The following is a 17650-nucleotide window of genomic DNA, read 5'->3' as shown; positions in this document are numbered from 1 at the left end:
TCAACCAACAAATAGCAATCCCTTCAGTAAACTTTATAATCCTTTTTATAATTACTTTGGAAATGTCAATGCAGGAGTACATTTTATTGGCATGCAACAGTGTCACTTTTCCAAAATTTACATATAGAAAGATTAGGGTAGATCAAAGAGGTTTTGGTCTATTTGTTTGTTTTTTTTAGCACAAGATAATCACAGGCTGGTAACACAATGACTACAGACAGAAATGAGCTCAAAACATGCAATCAACAGCAAACTCTAAAAAAATGACCTGTTTTATTGTAGGGAAGTAGAAAAGTTTGCTAAAGACAACAGAAGGTAACCTTCATAGTAGCTTATTTGATCCCAGCAGTGAGTACAAAATAAAGCAAATATATGGAGCTTAGAATCTGGATCTTCTGTCTTAAAGAAACCAGTGATAAATGGAAACTTCCTTGAAAACCTGTTCTCAAAAATTACTCCTAGAAGTTGATTTATAATTATAGTGTTAGACATTTTAATCAGTGATTAAACCATACATCAGTCTAACAATATACACAGTATATAGATATATATCATACATATGTCAGTGGACTTCTGCCACCTTCAATAGTCATTTTTTAACATCGTATTTGTAATACATTTCTACAAGCTCACTTCTGGCTGAAACACTGTTTGCTTTTACATGGTACTGTAAAATAATACTTAGCATCACACTGGACATTGTTTAATTCTTGCCATTTATGCTTTTATAGCATATAAATTAGTTTTCTTCTTATGGAGTTATGTAATCTTAGAAAAACTGCTAATGAGAGAAAATTGATAATCCACTAAAAACCTTAAAAAAAAAAAAGCAGTTGAGTGTTGGCTGTTTAATAAGTTTTTTTTTCTCCTTTCTTTAATGTAAAACAGGGATTTCAGTATTCATGAAAAACAAAGAAAATGACTATTCACATTAAAATTCTCTACCTTCTGAGCTCATCTTTAGAGTCTGTAAGATAAATTTACATTTAAATGAAACACACACAAAGGCAGCTGGACTATCATAACCATCCCACACACATTAATGTTTTCAGAGATTTAAATCTCTAATTCCTAGGATAAAGAAAAGTTGTGACTATACAACTATTTTTAATCAGTCAACTTAATACATCATTTCAGTAGGATTTATATACCGATGCTTTAACTTAAGGGTTAAGAGGAAAGTACCTTTCAGCAGCTAAGTCAAATTACTAACAAAAGCCAACCGAAAACAGACTTCCCAAAGGCATAAGTTTGTTTTAATAAATAAAAATGATATCTACAGCAATAAATGACTACATAAATGTAATGAGCTCGAGTTTAGCAGTCTCAAATCTTTTCTTTAATGGGCCCTAATTTAAAGGACTAACAGTTTAAAACTAAAATACTATTATATGTGAAGTGAATTCTAATTATTCTTTAAGTTTCTTTCTTTCTTTCCTTAACCTGTATTTTCCTTTTTTGGAGGTTTGCAAATCTGGTAGAAAATTAATTTCATCCAATTAAAAGAAAAATTGTATGAAGATAATATATTATGATAAAATGACATTGATTTCATCTTATTACTTTTAAAATACTGTACATAGAAACATTTCAAGGGCCAAATTAGAATGTACCTAATTTTCATTGATGAAAATTTTTCAAGAATCTAAATTAAGGGAGAAATGGGAATGGTAGTGGGACTGAACCCAGGAGTACTCTACCAGTGAACTACATTCCCAATTCTTTCCTTTTTGTTTTTTATTTTGAGACAGGGTCTCCCTAAGTTGTCAAGGCTGACCTCGAATTTGATTTTCCTGCCTCAGTTTCTGGTGTAGCTGGGATTACCCAAAGGTATGCACCACCCTGGCCAGCACGAATCTAAATTTCTCAAGAGTGAATTATATTTATAAAGAAATATTTTAAGATCTATGCTTTAAATATTTATTATTTCTCATAATTTACATGTATCAGCAGAAGAGCAATATATTAAATACTCTCATATAATTGTAATGTGCTTTCAATATGATCTGAAGGTCAAAATGAGCTTTCATTCACTTCCTCTCTAAATGATAATTTCACCTGCCTTAAATTTACTACATAAATTTAGTAGCTCAAAAGAAAAATATTTACTAAAATTAGTTTCTCTGTATAAGACACACAAAAAAGGATATGAATTGAATAGTGTTTAAATTCATATCTCCCCCCAAAAATGCATGCCACATTTTCATTTGTATTTATAGATACTTCAACATCCATGAAGTATCACTAACCAACTTAAAGCTCATACTATAATTTCCTCAACATCACCAATACTGTTTCAAATTTCATATTCCAAGCCTCATGAAAACATTTAAAATAACTTTTCATTTTAAAAAAATGAAATGGACATTAAAACTCAATTAGATATCAATCCAAATAAATTCTTTTATCATTTTGGTATTGGGGAAGAAAACAACACCCTTATACATTATGTTACATACATCTTTTACTACATCAGTAATGGTTTGAGGAACGTGGTTTGAATAAAATTAGATCTGGGTCTACAAAACCACAAGCCATATTACTGTCTATTAACTAGATTGTAGCTTTCCCCCGGGGCAGGGACAGCTCTTTATTTTCCTTTCTCCACAGCATCTATTCCAATTATAGGTGCCTAATAAAGACTTATTAACTTACTTTCATTGTTAATTTCCTGCCCAGTGGTGAATTCTATTATCCCCACTAGATATGAGCCTCTTGCTCAATAGGAAAATCATGAAGAGAAAAATTATTTTTTAAGGAAGTGACAAATGCATTTGAGAAAATAATTACTTTTTCTCCAAATGAAAACTGAGAGATGGTTTGATACTATAATTACAGTTACCAATTACAACTTCAAAGCCTTAAAAAATCAGTACTGGTTAGACACATACCTTAATCTAAATTAGAATGATGGTGTCTATTTGCAATACATGAACTTTAGTTTCCCAAAGACAAACATCATAACAGATGTCTGGTAATCTCTGGTGTAACAGTATCTAAAATAAGCCCACACTGTTTTGATTTTGGAAATTTTATCACTTTAAAACAGAATAAGCAATGCAAACTGTAACATTTAAGAGTACAAGAATTTTTTCACATTTTTCAAAATACTTTTTTTCAGACTATCAATTACCATGTTCTATTACACCATGCAGTATTATCCGGGAAATAAATGGCTTCATTCTTTTTTTTTTTTTTTTTTTTTTTTTTTTAAATGATACTGGGAATTGAAACCAGGACCTACCACAGGCTAGACAAGCACTCTACCACAGCCTGTATCACCGCCCATACTAAGCTACAGTTATAGCCCTTTTTATTTTTAATTTTTAAATTTTGAGATAGGGTCTCAAAATTTTGTACAAGAGGCCTCAAACTTATGATCCTCTATTATCAGCCTTCTTTTATTTTTCAATCTGTTCTTTTTAGATGTACATGACAGTACAGTGTATTTCGACCTATCATACATACATGGAGTATAACTTCCCATTCTTGTGGTTGTACAGGATGTGGAGTTATTCTGGCTTTGTATTCATACAGAACATAGGAAAGTTTCACCCAATTCATTCTACTGTCTTTCTATCATCAGCCTTCAAAGTAGCTAGGATTATAGTCATATACTACCACACGGATTTTCCATTATTATTATTATTATTATTATTATTACTATTATTATTAATTAGGATATTTATTGGAAAATTCAAAGCCCATATTACCTAAATAATAAGTAAATTTATAACTAACTAAATTTGAAGATAAATTAAACATGCATGAAGGATTGCAAAGATATTACCATTTCGTAAAATTTAAAAAGAAGAGAAAAATTAAATGTATTTCCCTTCACCTTGGCCATAAAGTTGTTTTGGATTTATTTTTCCTGTTCCCATCATTTATTCAAAAGATAATGCTGCTGACAGCTTCCAAAAAGCATGGACCTTGCCTTGATTTTTCCAGTAAAGGAGAAAGCTTGTTTTTTTGTTGTTGTTGTTGTTGTTTTGTTTTTTCTTCCCCTCCTCCCACCAGTTAGTCAGTGGCTTAGACCTGAAAAAAGTCTGACCCAGGTCAAAGAGAGAATATACAGCTGTGGAGTAAATCTAACAGCTCCCCACAGATGTCATTCATTCATTCATTCATTAATAAATGTTCAACAAGGACAACTATGCACTTGTCCTAGGTTCTATAGGTGAAGCAATAAGTAAAAGGGACAAAACATCTAGTCTTGGAGCTTTCATTCAAACTTGGTAAGAAAACAAAGACTTGACCCTCATTGGCACCATTCTTTACCAACCAAGATACAGCCTTGTATAGTCCGTTTCCCTAAAATGTGGCATTAAATCATTCCCTAAGGATCTGAAAGAGTTAATTTTAGCACCTACCTATAGCCATCTTCAGCAAGAGCAGCAACATTTGTAACAAGTTACTTTTCTGGGTAAGATAAAACATTTTAAGGCACAATTCCTGACTTCTAGATCTTACAATCTACTACAGTTACAAGACATGTACCTAAGAGTAAGACACAGAGGAAAGAATAATAACTTTGAAATCAACCAGCCTTAGGTTTGAATTCTGACTTTATACTAACTTTCCAAAGGCTCACGTGAAATTTTCTTGACCCCTTCAAAGCCTTTGTTTTCTCAGCTGTAAAAGTCAGAATGATGCCTGTATCACAGGGCTGTTGTAAAGATTAGAGATGATGTTTGCACAATGTGTATGGTAGTATAAAATGATTTTTATTGATTAAATTATGGAATTAAATGATTAATACTTGCTATGAATTAAATTATTAAATAGGAGATGAATAGGTAGGAATAATTATATGGATCATAAAGACCTTTATGACTTTTTTATAATTAATGACTGTTTTGGGCAATATACTCATATACTGACAGACGCATGTGTTCATATACGTGTATTTCTCTGTTCTCTCTCGCTCTCTCTGAAATTTCAGATATGCAAGTATGCCATGTATTATACTGTTTCATCACAGATCATGCTCTGGAGGTAAACATTGAGATAAGGCATACCACTGGCTCAGGGGTCTTTACAACAGCATAAAACCTCAAACATTTAGAATATCTGAAATACCATAAGCCAGATACTTCATTTACAGACTCCAACAGAGTTTCAGTGGATTATGTAGATGGTCTATTTAATACAACTTCTGACCAAGAACACTGTAAAAATATCACACCTAGTAGTTGATTGTTCCATTCACATGAAAAAGGAGAAAAATAGAGGTTTTAACATGGTCTAATTTTTCCAGAAAAGTAAGAATTTAATATATGAGCCTACCAGAGAATGTAGTTGTTTGTTTTTACATCAACCCGTAGAATGATATAAACTTTGAAATTATGCATAAAAATTTCTCAAATTAATCCTAAGTGAGATTCTGCAGCTCATAACTACCCTATTACTATTCTAGAGGATCATTCACTGTTTTCCAACTTGTGAACATGTAGACTGAGCTAATCCCCAATGTGTCAAGACCTTGCTCCGGCATTCTGAGGCCATTAACAAATCATCAAAGTAGAGCACAGAACAGCTACCTGGGACTATGTAGTTAATTGGGAGATGAACCCAATTCACCTGGGGAGTGCATTTGCAACTGTAGCTCTGGAGGTTTGACTAGTTTATGTTCCACAAAAGAATCAAGAACTCAGAGCACTTTAAAAACAGTCACTCTTTTCTTAAATGCTGCAAATCTTAACTCTATAGGGTACATCTTCATATGATACTCAGAAATACAACTATGATCATCAGGCTTACTTCCAATAAATGAAATTGAGGAAAATATTGAGAAGTACCTTCGTTATCATCCATCTTCTATCTTCAATACTGCAGATCTATTATTTTTCAAAGAATTAGCAACTAAATATAATAGACTCTAGATTATCAATTCTATAGAATATCATTAATTGGTCAAAACTTTGTAACCAATATTGCATTAGAGATTTTTGTATAGGACATTTTGGAAAATATTATGCCATAGTACCTCTTCTTAAGGGGCTTATACTCTAATATTGAGCAAAGAATACTTTTTGAAACACTGTAATTCTATATGCTGAAATTCTGAAACAATATGTAAACTCAGAATGCTCTAGAAGTTTAGAGCATAAGAAAATTAATAGAAACTCCTCAATAAATTTCCATAAAAGAAAGAAACTAAACTAGATCTCAAAGCAAGATCCTTCATTTTTTAAAAAATCTTTTCTTAGTTGTTGATGGACCATTATTTTATTTATGTATATATGATGCTCAGAATCGAGTCCAGGCTCACACATGCTAGGCAAGTGCTCTACCACTTAGCTACAACCCCAGCCCAAGGTCCTTCATCTTTATTGACATGAAAGTGGTCTGGGTCCTATTCCCAGGGCTCAGAATCTGCATTTAAACAGCATCTCCAGTTGATTCCCATACAGATGATCTATAGTTTGGCACACGCTGTGCTAAATAATAGGCATGGTTTGCAAAAATCTCTAAAGCAGTGCTGTTCATCAGAACTTTCTGTGCTGATGGAAATATTCTGTATTTTTGCCTCTCTAAAACAGTAGCCAGCAGGCTTTTGAAATGTGACTAGTATGAATGAAAAATTGAATTTTAAATTAAATTAGATTTTAGTTAAAAGATCCACATCTGCTTTAGAGAACAGAAACAATTTTCTATGAAAGAGAAACAACCTGAATTAGGCAATAGGTCGGAATGCACAGGAACAGGATGTATAGATACGAAAGACAATTGATTGGCTTATGTAGAATAGAGGTTTCATATTAGATTATCATGGGGTCAAATTATGAAGAGTCTTGAAAGGAACTGAGAAAATTCAGTTTTATGGCACACACTGGCTGTCTGCCTAATTATCCCATTTTCATTTTCTGATCTTCTTCCATATTAACAACCCCAGAGTGTGTACATACTTACCTCAGATAAGGGATCCTTCCCCATCTAAGAAAAATCTTAAATATTCTACAGAAGTCATGGTAATTCCATTTTCCTTCTTGGTGAATGGGTTATGATGAGTATGTGGTAAATTCTGACCAAGGACATTTAGGACATCTGTATCTTAGGACTCTTTAGCATGAAGAGTCAAAGTTACATGAGGTTATGAGTCCTAAGTGTGCTGTTAACATTCTAGGAAAATGAAGAGACACGCTGAAGACAAATGCCAACAGCTAAGGGTGGCAATGTGACCAAAAGAACCTGAATCCTTGGCATCATCAAGCATCTGAATTAACCCAAGAACGGCTCTCTCCCTCTTGCCTAGATATTTTGGTGATATAAAAAATTCACTGGCAAATATCCTTAGTTTTTGGTTTTGTTGCATATAGCTGACAGCATTAGGCTAGGGTCCTAATGTTTACAGCAACACCCTTTGGGAAAGGCTAAGGTAGTGACAGTCACTGAAGGTTTTTGATCAGGTATGGATAACGATACAAAGCAATGTTCAAGACTTAAAAATAACATGCATGAAAAATAAATTGCAAAAAAAGAAAGAGTTGATTCAAGCAGACCATTGAAAAGCCTGAAAAGTCAAAATTAACCAAAAGATTTGGAAACATTAGAAAAATGTTATGGTTCTAGTATATAAAAATCATTAACACATACGGATAAACTCTTAAAATTGAAGTAACGGTTCATTTTGTTAGGGTGGTAGGACTGTAAGTCATGTTTATTTTCTGACTTTTTATAGTGTTCCCATATGATATTCTACTTAAAAATTCCACTTAAAATCTGATCGTATTAATTTCCCCCAAGAGTTCAATATTTTTTGAAAAAGGAAACAATCCTTCAAATGTGATTTCTCTATGTTAGCTGCAATTAAATGTATGAGAAGACGTTGAGAAAAAACATGGCAAATTAGAAAGCATGCAGAACTAGACAGGTGACCTGAAGCAAGTCACAAAACCCCTGTTGCATTGTTTTCTCTCAGGGTGGATTACCTGTGGTTGTAAAATGCAACTGCACTCCATTTTGAAATGGAAGAATCCCTCTTGAATACAAAATGTCATGCAATTGATTTAAAAATATACTCAGTGGTAGAGTGCTTACCTAACATGAACAAGGCCCTGTGTTAAAAATACCCAGCATTACAAAACTAAAAACAAAATAAAATAAATTTAATTTATTAAAAAAAAAAAAAAGCCTCACTTTGCTGAAGCTGACTTTGAACTCCTGATCCTCCTGGCTCAGCCTCCTGAGCCACTGAGATTACAGGTGTGCACCACCATGCTCAGCTAAAGTTCTGTTTATAAAATATTTTTATTACCATTTTGTAATGGTTCCTTATATACCACCGATGGTAATCTTTTATCTGCACATATAGAGATGTTTTCCCCAAAATTTGTCATTTGTCTATGATATTTATCATAGATATTTATCATGATTTTTGCTTTACAAAGATATTTTTAAATTGTCTAATAAGATTTGTCTATCTCTTACTATATAACTTTGTTCCTTGCTTAATTTAAATGTCCTTCAATGAAGTAATGGTTTTTTAACTGTGAAATATATATAATGTTATATATTATATAATCATTAAATATTATATAATCATTAAATATTATATAATCATTAAAAAGAACAAATAAGAGTTGTACCAATTTAGAATTTATTCCTTGTGAATCTTATTCAGTAGGTCCAGTGACTAATAATCCATATTTAATAAGCACCCCAGGAATATATGGCAGATAGTGACAAATCACCTTGAAAAATAGTGAATTTTGGGATGAGTGATCTCTTTACAAACTGATTGACCAAAGACTCTGAGGAGTGTGGCACACTAGAGACCAAGAATTTTGAAGTAAAAAGATTCACACCACCTCTCTGACCTACTCCCCCACTCACTCCCTCACTTGCCTTGCCCTTCAGCTCACCAGCCTCCTGGTTACCTTTCCAACAGACGCTCATTCCCAGAACTTTCCAATGGCTCAGCCCCTCACCTCCTTCAGGTCTTCACTCAGGTGTCACTTCTCAAAGACACTTGGTAGAGAACCACAACCCCCATCTCACTTCCTAATTCCTCTTTCTGCTTTCTTTTCCTCTTTAGCGGTCCGTTATCTAAAAGACAGCCTACTGTACTCATTTTCTTTTGCTTATTGTTTGACTCCCACGAGGAAGGGCATTTGTCACTTTTCTTCACTGCAGCATACCTAGCACCTAGAATAGGACCTGGATAGAGTTCAGGATCTAACTTGGTCTAGGGTAAAACAAATGCAGCTTGAGCAACTCAGTGATAGGAGGCAGATACAACTAGTAAGCACTGTGTTAACACACAGATTCCTGGGCCCTGCCAGAGATTCTGACTCAGGAGACAGGGTTGGGGCCTGAGCCTATGAATTCCTAATAAAAATTCAGTGAATACTTATGAAATTTAGAGAGTTGTCAAGTACCTCTGCTCATTTTTAAAGTCAATCTGTTATACTACTCGAGAAGAGAGGTATGTAGGCTGAGAAGGAAAAATTCTGTCACACTCATGCATTTTTCAGAAGAGAAAAATTGTTTCCTTAACCTCTTATACCTAAGCTTCTATCCCCTCCCTGCAAAAAAGATTCTACAACAGGGATATTTTCACTTAACATACTTATCATTGTTTTCATAGATATTTACTACGGCCTGGTTTTCAAAATGGAGTTTGAATTGCTTTTAATTTTTTTACTCTCATAAGTAATGTTTCAGGGGATATTTTTGTGATAGGCCTTTATACATTTATCTATTTCTTTCCAACAAATTCCTAGAAGGGAAATTTCTGAGTCAGAGTTTAAACCAGCACTTTCTAATAGAACTCTCTCCAATGATGAGAACATTATATATCTACACTGTTCAACATAGCAGCCACCAGCTGAATGCAGCTACTGAGCACTTGAAATCCAAGGCAACTGAGAAACTGAATCTGTAATTGTAGATGATGTTAATTAATTAACATTTAAATGGCTACTTGTGACTAAGAGCTACCACATTAGACAGGAGGTCTTGATATGCAATGCCAAATTGCTCTCAAGAAAAATTGTAATTATTTGCCTTCACTGTTAGTATATGACAATAACTACTTCTTATGACAATAACCACTTTATCCAATCGTCAACTCTAAATTTTATCTATTAAATCTTTAGAATCTGAAAGTTGAAAAATGTCTGTGTGGTTTTATTTTTATTTTTACTCTTTCTTCCTTCCTTTCTTTCTTCAGTGCTAGGGATTGAACCCAGGGCCTCACACATGCTAGGCAAGTGCTCTCCCACTGAGCTACATATCCCCAGTCCTAAGGGTGGTTTTAATATGCACTTCTTTTAACTACTAATAATTTTTAATGGGTTTATTTCTTTTGTCATCACATTTACTCAAATTATTTAACTCAGAGGTCAGAAATTACCTGGCTTCCAAATCTGTTTTGCTGGGACTGTAGGTTTTCTTTAAAATTCATTGCCACCATTTATGTTCACATAAAAGTGTGACTTTCCAGCTTCATTTAAAAAATTAAGTGGTCTGGCAATAGTGCCCTCACTCCCAAAAGGCAAGAGGAGACTTACACATTCTGACACCTTTAGACTTTCTTGTCAACCAGAAATCATCACCTCCTTTACTTTGCAGGTGTCCATTTCATCACTCAAGATTACTGTTTGGCCCCTCCAGGCATCTGTGTTTACAATTCCTACCTGAATTAAATTCTAATACATTAAAAGACAAATAGTGGCTTATAATAATAGCTAATTTTCAGTCCATGTCTAGCATGCAAATGTGATTTTTATAATAGTTCTGGATTATTTCACAACTAATATTTAACTTGTAGAAGAATATGCCAGTGGTTGTTGAAGTTTCTTATTCACTAGAACAGTGTTGGCCCGGGTGGACCTAAGAATTTCCATCTAACCCCATGGTCCAAGTGCAACTTCACATTGAGTCAAGGTTTCCTCAAAGATATGGACACTCCTAGAAGGGTAGTGACAATATGTAATTTTGACAACAGTACAATTTTGTCCACACTCTTTTCTAAAACAAGTCTACATTATTTCATTTTTCTAAAACAAATCTATATTTATTATTTCATTTTTCTAAAACAAGTCTACATTTATTATTTCATTTTATCTTCGCACACATAAAAATGTTCTCTGCAAAAGATGGATAATTAGAGCACTAATCCCTAATCCCATTTTACAGAAGAAAAGTATGACATGAGAGTCAAAGAAAATCCTCTAAGCACACAAGAAGTTAGAAGCGTCAGAGCAAGCAAGTTTCCTAATTCCTAACCTTGGTAAAATAAAGGCCAACACAGCAACACAGGACACAACTAAAGTTTGCTCCTACAGATTGGTACCATAAAAATAGAACCATCAGGAACAGAGAAGACAATACAAGATATGGTTCACTGCAACAAACATTTATCAAGTGCTGGTTATGTGTTAATCTATGCTAATCATAGCTAGTCTCCACATTGGGACTGTAGATACTCATAAGGAAAAATAAAATCTGAAACCACAACCTTGAAAAGAGAGCCAGTTTTCTGTATCATAGACAGGACAAAAGCAAATACACTGAAGACGGTCGAGGTAAATATGGTGTTGGGCAGAAGAGAAAAGGAGTTGCCATGGGATTTCACATCTGGACTTGGAGGAGTGGCTATCACCAGTCAGTCAAGAATGGGAGGGAAGAAGAGTACACAATAGAGAGCCCTCCTGGAGCTCAACAGCACAAAGAGCTGCTGTTATCCACGTTGGGTGTGTGTTTGCCAGAAATATCAGGGTTGCTGGAACTCTAGAACTTACAAGGGCATGCTTTTGTGTAGTCTAAATTACCTTGACTATATAAAACTCAAGTCAGAGGGCATAACTTCATGATCCATTTGTAGCCAAGAGATAACCTGATTAGAGATCATAATTTTTCTCTCTGCTTTTTTTCCTCAAGTTTTGAGCAGCATTCCTAATAAAAAGTTCACCAAATTGTGATCACAAAACTATTTATAAATTGACCCTTCAAGGAAAAGAAGAGAGGATCGTATTTTCACTTAAATCGGACTTAAAACAATAGCAAATAAACACTACAATAGACAAAAAATATTTTTAAAAATCCTACAATTAATTTTTAAAAGCCTATTGAAATTTTTAGTTTACTCTTAATTAGCATGGAAACTGATGTCTCTTGTATGTCCATCTTATAGTCTAACTTGAAAGTACTGAGGCAATGAAGCCTCCACAACTACTTTTAGAAAACTGTCAGCAACACTGCTGAAAAAACTATTCCTCACTCTGTACAAAACCAAAGAAATGCAAACCAAGACAAAGGACTAGAATTTAACACTGATCAAATTAATAAGAATAATTAACTATTTCAAAATAACGTAAGTGCATATAGAGTTGTTAATGATTTAATATACTCTTGGATAACCCCTGTAGAAAATAATTTCCAGAAAATCTGGAAACTTTCTAACAAAAATAAGTGGTAACATTTGTATGTGTTTTCATGCGTTATTGCTTTTTATCTTAACAATTTTGTAGAGAGCTATTACTATATGCATATTACAGATTAGGAAGCTAAAGTTCTGAGAAAATAAATTACTTGCCCAATATTGCCAATAGATGATACAACTAGGTTTGAACTCAAAATTTCTAATTTTAGAGCATACTCATTTACGACAACACTATCCTGCCTTTCCAAGGAAACAATCCTAGGAACATTTAAAAAAAGATTACATTCATGAGATGGTCATTATATTTTTTAAAAATACTGGAAAATCCCAAAGTAGAAAGGGTTAAGAAATTTGGGACCATTCATTGTATAAACGATTATAAAATTATTATAAAGCGGTAAATTACTGAAAATTTTTATGAAAAAATCAGAATAAAAATGTGTCTGCAATATGACATCTATGAAAATATACACTCATATTTCCAGATTGGGAAGGGAGCTGAAAAAATTAAAATTATTGCCATTTTAGAAGAATTTCACTACTGGTACTCAATTTCCTTTTGTTTTTATCAGTTTTGTCAGCAAATCAAGCACTCTTACAAATCTGTTCTTCTAATTCATATTTTAAGCATCCCAATTTTTTTAAACTTCACTATAACGTATTTGTTACAGACCTAGTCAAAGTAATTACATAATATTTTTAAATCAGTGGTTCTGAAACTTTTCTTTAAGTATGGGGTCTCCATCTTAACATCAATGACTTTTGCATACAATCACCACTTACAGTGTACTTTTGAAATCCCTTAATTAAGATCCTCCACAGTAACCAAAATTAGCAAATTCTTTTTACTTTCACAACTTTGTAATCACTCCTTGACTCCTGCACCCAACCAGGAATCATCAGCCCACAGGTTGTAGATGTTTTAAAGATTAGGAAAGATTCCTACTAAGAACATGATCTCTAAGTGCTTACAAAGTTAACTAAATATCTTAGCTGTAAGGGATATTCATACTCTAAATATTGTTAATTAATTAATTTATGTCAGGTGTCTCTGAAGTAGGTAAAATGAAATTTATTTCCAATTTACCAAAAAGAAGAGTTTGGTAAGAGTAATCTCCCTATAAATGGCACCATAAACTGTGAAGAGAATTCACTCTTAGCTATACAAAGTGACATGCAGAGGCTCTTTCAGCACAGGGGTTGGCCTCTATCAGCAACATAAACAGACATTTTGTGGGAAAGTCAAGTAGCTGTTCTCCAATGATATCAAACTCATTAAAACAGAAATGTAATTCAAACATCTCTAACCTCTTTATGATCTACCACAGTCCAGCTGGATTTTCCTTAGCCAGTCTTAGGACTCCAACAGGACTATGTTAATCAGAGAATTTTGGAGTTAGAAGGACTTCTAAGAGGCTGGAGTTGTAGCTCAGTGGTAGAGCACTTGCCTAGCATGTGTGAGGCACTGGTTTGATCCTCAGTACCACATAAAATAAATAAATAAAACAAAGGTATTGTGTCCATCTACAACTAAGAATAATTTTTTTAAAAAGAAGGACCCTTAAAAACCACGTAGCTTAATTCCTTTATTTAAATGAGGGGAAAACAAAAGCATTTCCAAGAAAGTTATTTCCTTTGGCTAATGTAAGGCAAATCCAGACCTGGAACTAAGAAATGTGACCAAAGTCTTAAACTTGGCCTCCATATTTCTCCTGACTTTTCAAACATGTCCATGGGAGTACACATGTTCTTTCAGTGTTTTCAGGTATACACTGCAGTGGCCAGAGTAAACTATAATTATCATTCTCTACTTCATAAGAGTTCCAAGAGGGAGGAAAAATTCAACAAAGGTTATAAAAAAAACAGAATAAAGAAACTGGGAGTGAGGGATAATAGTTTAATAGTTCTGCTTTCCATTGAACACTTGTTCTAAGATTTTTCACACTCTGATCTTCAAGGTAGTATCAGTCTAGGCCAAATAAAAGATTCTAATGTCATCATGTGTGGATATCAAATTAATAGTCATCACCATTAACAGAGTCCAGTTTTATGTTCAGTTCCTTTCATTCTTGATTTCCATAATGTTATCTCCATTTTAGTAGAAGTTTATGGGAAATATACCTACAAGAAATTTACAACAGTGGTTGCCTCTGGGAAGAGAAGTGGGGTTTGGGGGGAATGGAAAGCTGTGTGGGGGGAATTGGTGAGAGAGAGCTCGCTTAATTTGCACTGTATATTCTTCACTGTTGGCTAAAAAATTTACCCTATTCTTATTACTTTTCCACATTCATTCATTAAATTTTTCTTTCTCAATGCACAACTGCATGTAATGTTATTACCACTTTCAATGACACAACTACTTTAATTTTTCTCTTTTAAATAAGATTTCGGTATTACACTTTGCAAAATCTCACAGAAATTTTCACAAGGGAAAAAGAACCAACACCATCGCAAAACTCAAGGCAGAATTCCAGGATTTAAAGTATAAATACATAAACAGAGGAATATGAGGTTTTTTAAGGGGGGCGTTTAATTGAAAAGCCTTTTGAAAAGGAAAAACTCTTGCCTGTATTTAAATAGCTAGGCTTTAGAAGAGTTGAATAGGTTTCTCATCTCAAGGGGGGCACTCATGGTGCAAAGAGTAGAAATTAAAATGTGATTTCTATCGTCTTATCTTGGGACGGAGGGACAGGGTGGAGTGGATAAGGACCTTGTAGCAGTCACGTTCACCAAAGAAAGAAGCCTGACTTAGGAGTTCCTCCAGGATCCGGCCGCCTCAGTTAGAAGCAGCATCGTGTTCTGGGACGTTACTGGAGCTGGGTTTGAGAAACTGCACGGCCCTGAATCTGTACAAATGATTTTCCTATAAGGGAGCTCTGGAGAGGGATAGATTTACTTTAACCACCCATTATCACCCTCGCCTGGCCAGGGAACACCTCACCTCGCTGTCTACCTGTGTCAGGGTCAGCTGTCAACACAACCCTTTGTGTCTCATTCAGAATGAGAGTGGTCCTCAGTCACTCACAGAAAAAATGGAAATGACGGCCGGAAGACATGCGCGCGCGCTCGTGACGAAGTGACATTTGGCGTGGAGGAAAGAAACCCATGGACACAGAGCGAATGCCTGGCCGCCCCTAGACGCTCTCAACTTTCCCAAGCCGAGCTGTATCCATCCTCTCCAGGGTCACCTCCGCGTCTCCCTACCTGCCGTCCACCCGCTCCAGGGACCCCCTCACTGCCCTCCTGGGCTCCGGGAACCGGGGCGCACCCGCTCTCAGCCTCCACCTCTTTGCTCCCGGAGCTCTGCCGCGCGCCGCAGCCTCCCTCATCCCACGCTCTGTCGGTCCGGCTCCCGCCACAAAGGCAGCCAGTAGAGCCCGGAGTGACAGGCCTTTGGCCTCTGAGCGCCGACCTCAAGGGCTAAGTCCCTTCAGTGGGCTGACGCAAGGCGGCGGGCAGAGAACGGGTGCGGGCTTCGGGCTGGCACCGGCGCCTGCCCTACCCACAGAAATGCACCCGCGTTCACACCCCGCTTCACTTTCCTGTTCCTCTGGAAAAAGTCAACCTCAGCGCTCCGCGGCGCAGGCAGGGTGTCCGGCCCGCCAAAGCGCAGCTCCTGCCCGGGAGAAGGCGTGCGCTCGCGCCGGCCTCGCGCCATCTCACCTCTAGCCTCCCAGCACCCGCGTCCGGGAGTCCCCCCAAGCGGCTCACCTGGCCCTGGCAGGGCGCGAAGGCAGAGGACCGGGGGTGGCCCTTGCCTCGACCGGGCTGGTTTCCCCACCCCCAGTCCGGATCCAGCGCTGCGCTCCACTCGCTTCAGCAACCCTCCTCCGAGGTGCTAGCGCCGCCGGCGGCTGGCGTCTCTCTGGCAGGCTCGCTGGCCGCGCGCTCAGTTCCCCGGGGCGGAGCGAGGCGGCGGCCGCCGTGGCCGGAGGCGGATTCCTCAGGTGCTGCCCCTCCCGCTCGCCCAGAACCTACACGGCGAGGACCCCCGCTTTGCCTCCCGGAGCCCCGCCTCTAGCCCTGCCGCAGCCTCGACGCCTGCGAGTGACCTTTAAAGCCCCCTCGCCCCCCTCGAGTGTAGTGGGCACAGAGTTCCTTACGCACCCCCTCCAAACTCGTCCCCACCCACACTGTGGAGCCCTCGGTGCACTGTCCTCACGCCTCCATTTCCAAACTCCGCGCACAGATGTGTGTGGCCACTGTGGGGTGTGAAGGTGGGGGTGTGCAGGGGGTCTCCTAGGAAAAAGGATTGCTCCCCCCGCCCCAGTGCTGCTGACGTGCGCAGCCAAGAAGAAAAATTATTTTCTAGCCGAGTCCGCGTTCATTCACGGAGTGCTCTCGCTTCACTGCGCGATTGCTTTCTCTGTTCACTGGACGGCGGCTAAAGAGCCCCAAGCGTGAACTCAGCCTGGGCAATGGTGGGTCAAAAACCCTTGGCCTTTTGCACGAAGGGAGGTAAGGCGGGGGCAGGGCGCAGACAAAACCAAACAAACGCAGGATCTCCGGGCCAGGCAGACTTTTGCACCTCCGGGATGAGCAACCTGAGGGTTGCTGGACCCTGGCCTGGAGTTCACGCCAGCGGCTTGGGAACTCAGCGGCGCGCCATGGCTGGTGCGGAGCTCTCCAGGACCACAGGGGAACTCTGTCTAAGGGTAGCCACTTCCATCGGGGCCTGGGCATTATTGGGTGCTGCAGTGACAAACGTTCTGGGCGGGGGGGGTGGTTGCTGCCGCCGAATAGTAACAGATGTGACTCCACTTTTCACAGCTGACATCTTTTGTTATTAGAAATGCAGTTCAATTTTCTTAAACCATAATTGTTGCCAGAGATAGATGACAATACCTTGTAGAAGAAGATCCAAAGCGGTTGGATACAGAAAAGTTTATTTCACTCAGCCTGTTGGTGGGAGTGGGGTAGGCTGCAGCAGCGCCGTCCCAGGTGAGTTGCTATCAGCCTTAAGTGTTAACATATCACTGTCAATTATTTAAAGACAACATCAGTTAAACTAGATCACATATGATCTCTAAGTCAGTACTTTAGTTTGTCTCGCTTTAAATTTTTTCCCTACAACCGAAATACTTTTTTTTTTTTTTCTCTATTGGTCAACAGAGAAAGAATTGATAGAAGTCTGTAATCATCAGAAGGTAACTCTAGGCATAGACTAGCAAAAATAAAAAATTTGTTTGCTATTTGGATTGTCTTCTATCCCTCCCAGAGTGGGAAGACGTACTCGAATTATTGTTGTTGTCGTTGTTG

The 17650-nt window shown here is 37.2% G+C and overlaps 1 protein-coding gene across 7 annotated transcripts in view; it reads right to left on the bottom strand.

The window, feature by feature from the left end:
* Window positions 1-16272, bottom strand: part of Greb1l (GREB1 like retinoic acid receptor coactivator) — a 260469-nt gene extending 244197 nt beyond the window's left edge. For 3 of the 7 annotated variants that reach the window (XM_047526836.1, XM_047526838.1, XM_047526842.1), the window contains exon 1: window positions 16103-16272. The gene's annotated coding sequence lies outside the window, so the exon portion shown is untranslated. The remainder of the gene's footprint in view (window positions 1-16102) is intronic. The other 4 variants (XM_047526839.1, XM_047526841.1, XM_047526837.1 and 1 more) reach the window with 2 other exon arrangements.
* Window positions 16273-17650: the final 1378 nt, after the last annotated feature.

This window comes from Sciurus carolinensis, chromosome 15 (genome assembly GCF_902686445.1).
Source record: "Sciurus carolinensis chromosome 15, mSciCar1.2, whole genome shotgun sequence".
Taxonomy (NCBI): Eukaryota; Metazoa; Chordata; class Mammalia; order Rodentia; family Sciuridae; genus Sciurus; species Sciurus carolinensis.
The sequence above is the reverse complement of the archived record's forward strand: the minus strand, read 5'-3'. Positions and strand labels throughout refer to the sequence as shown.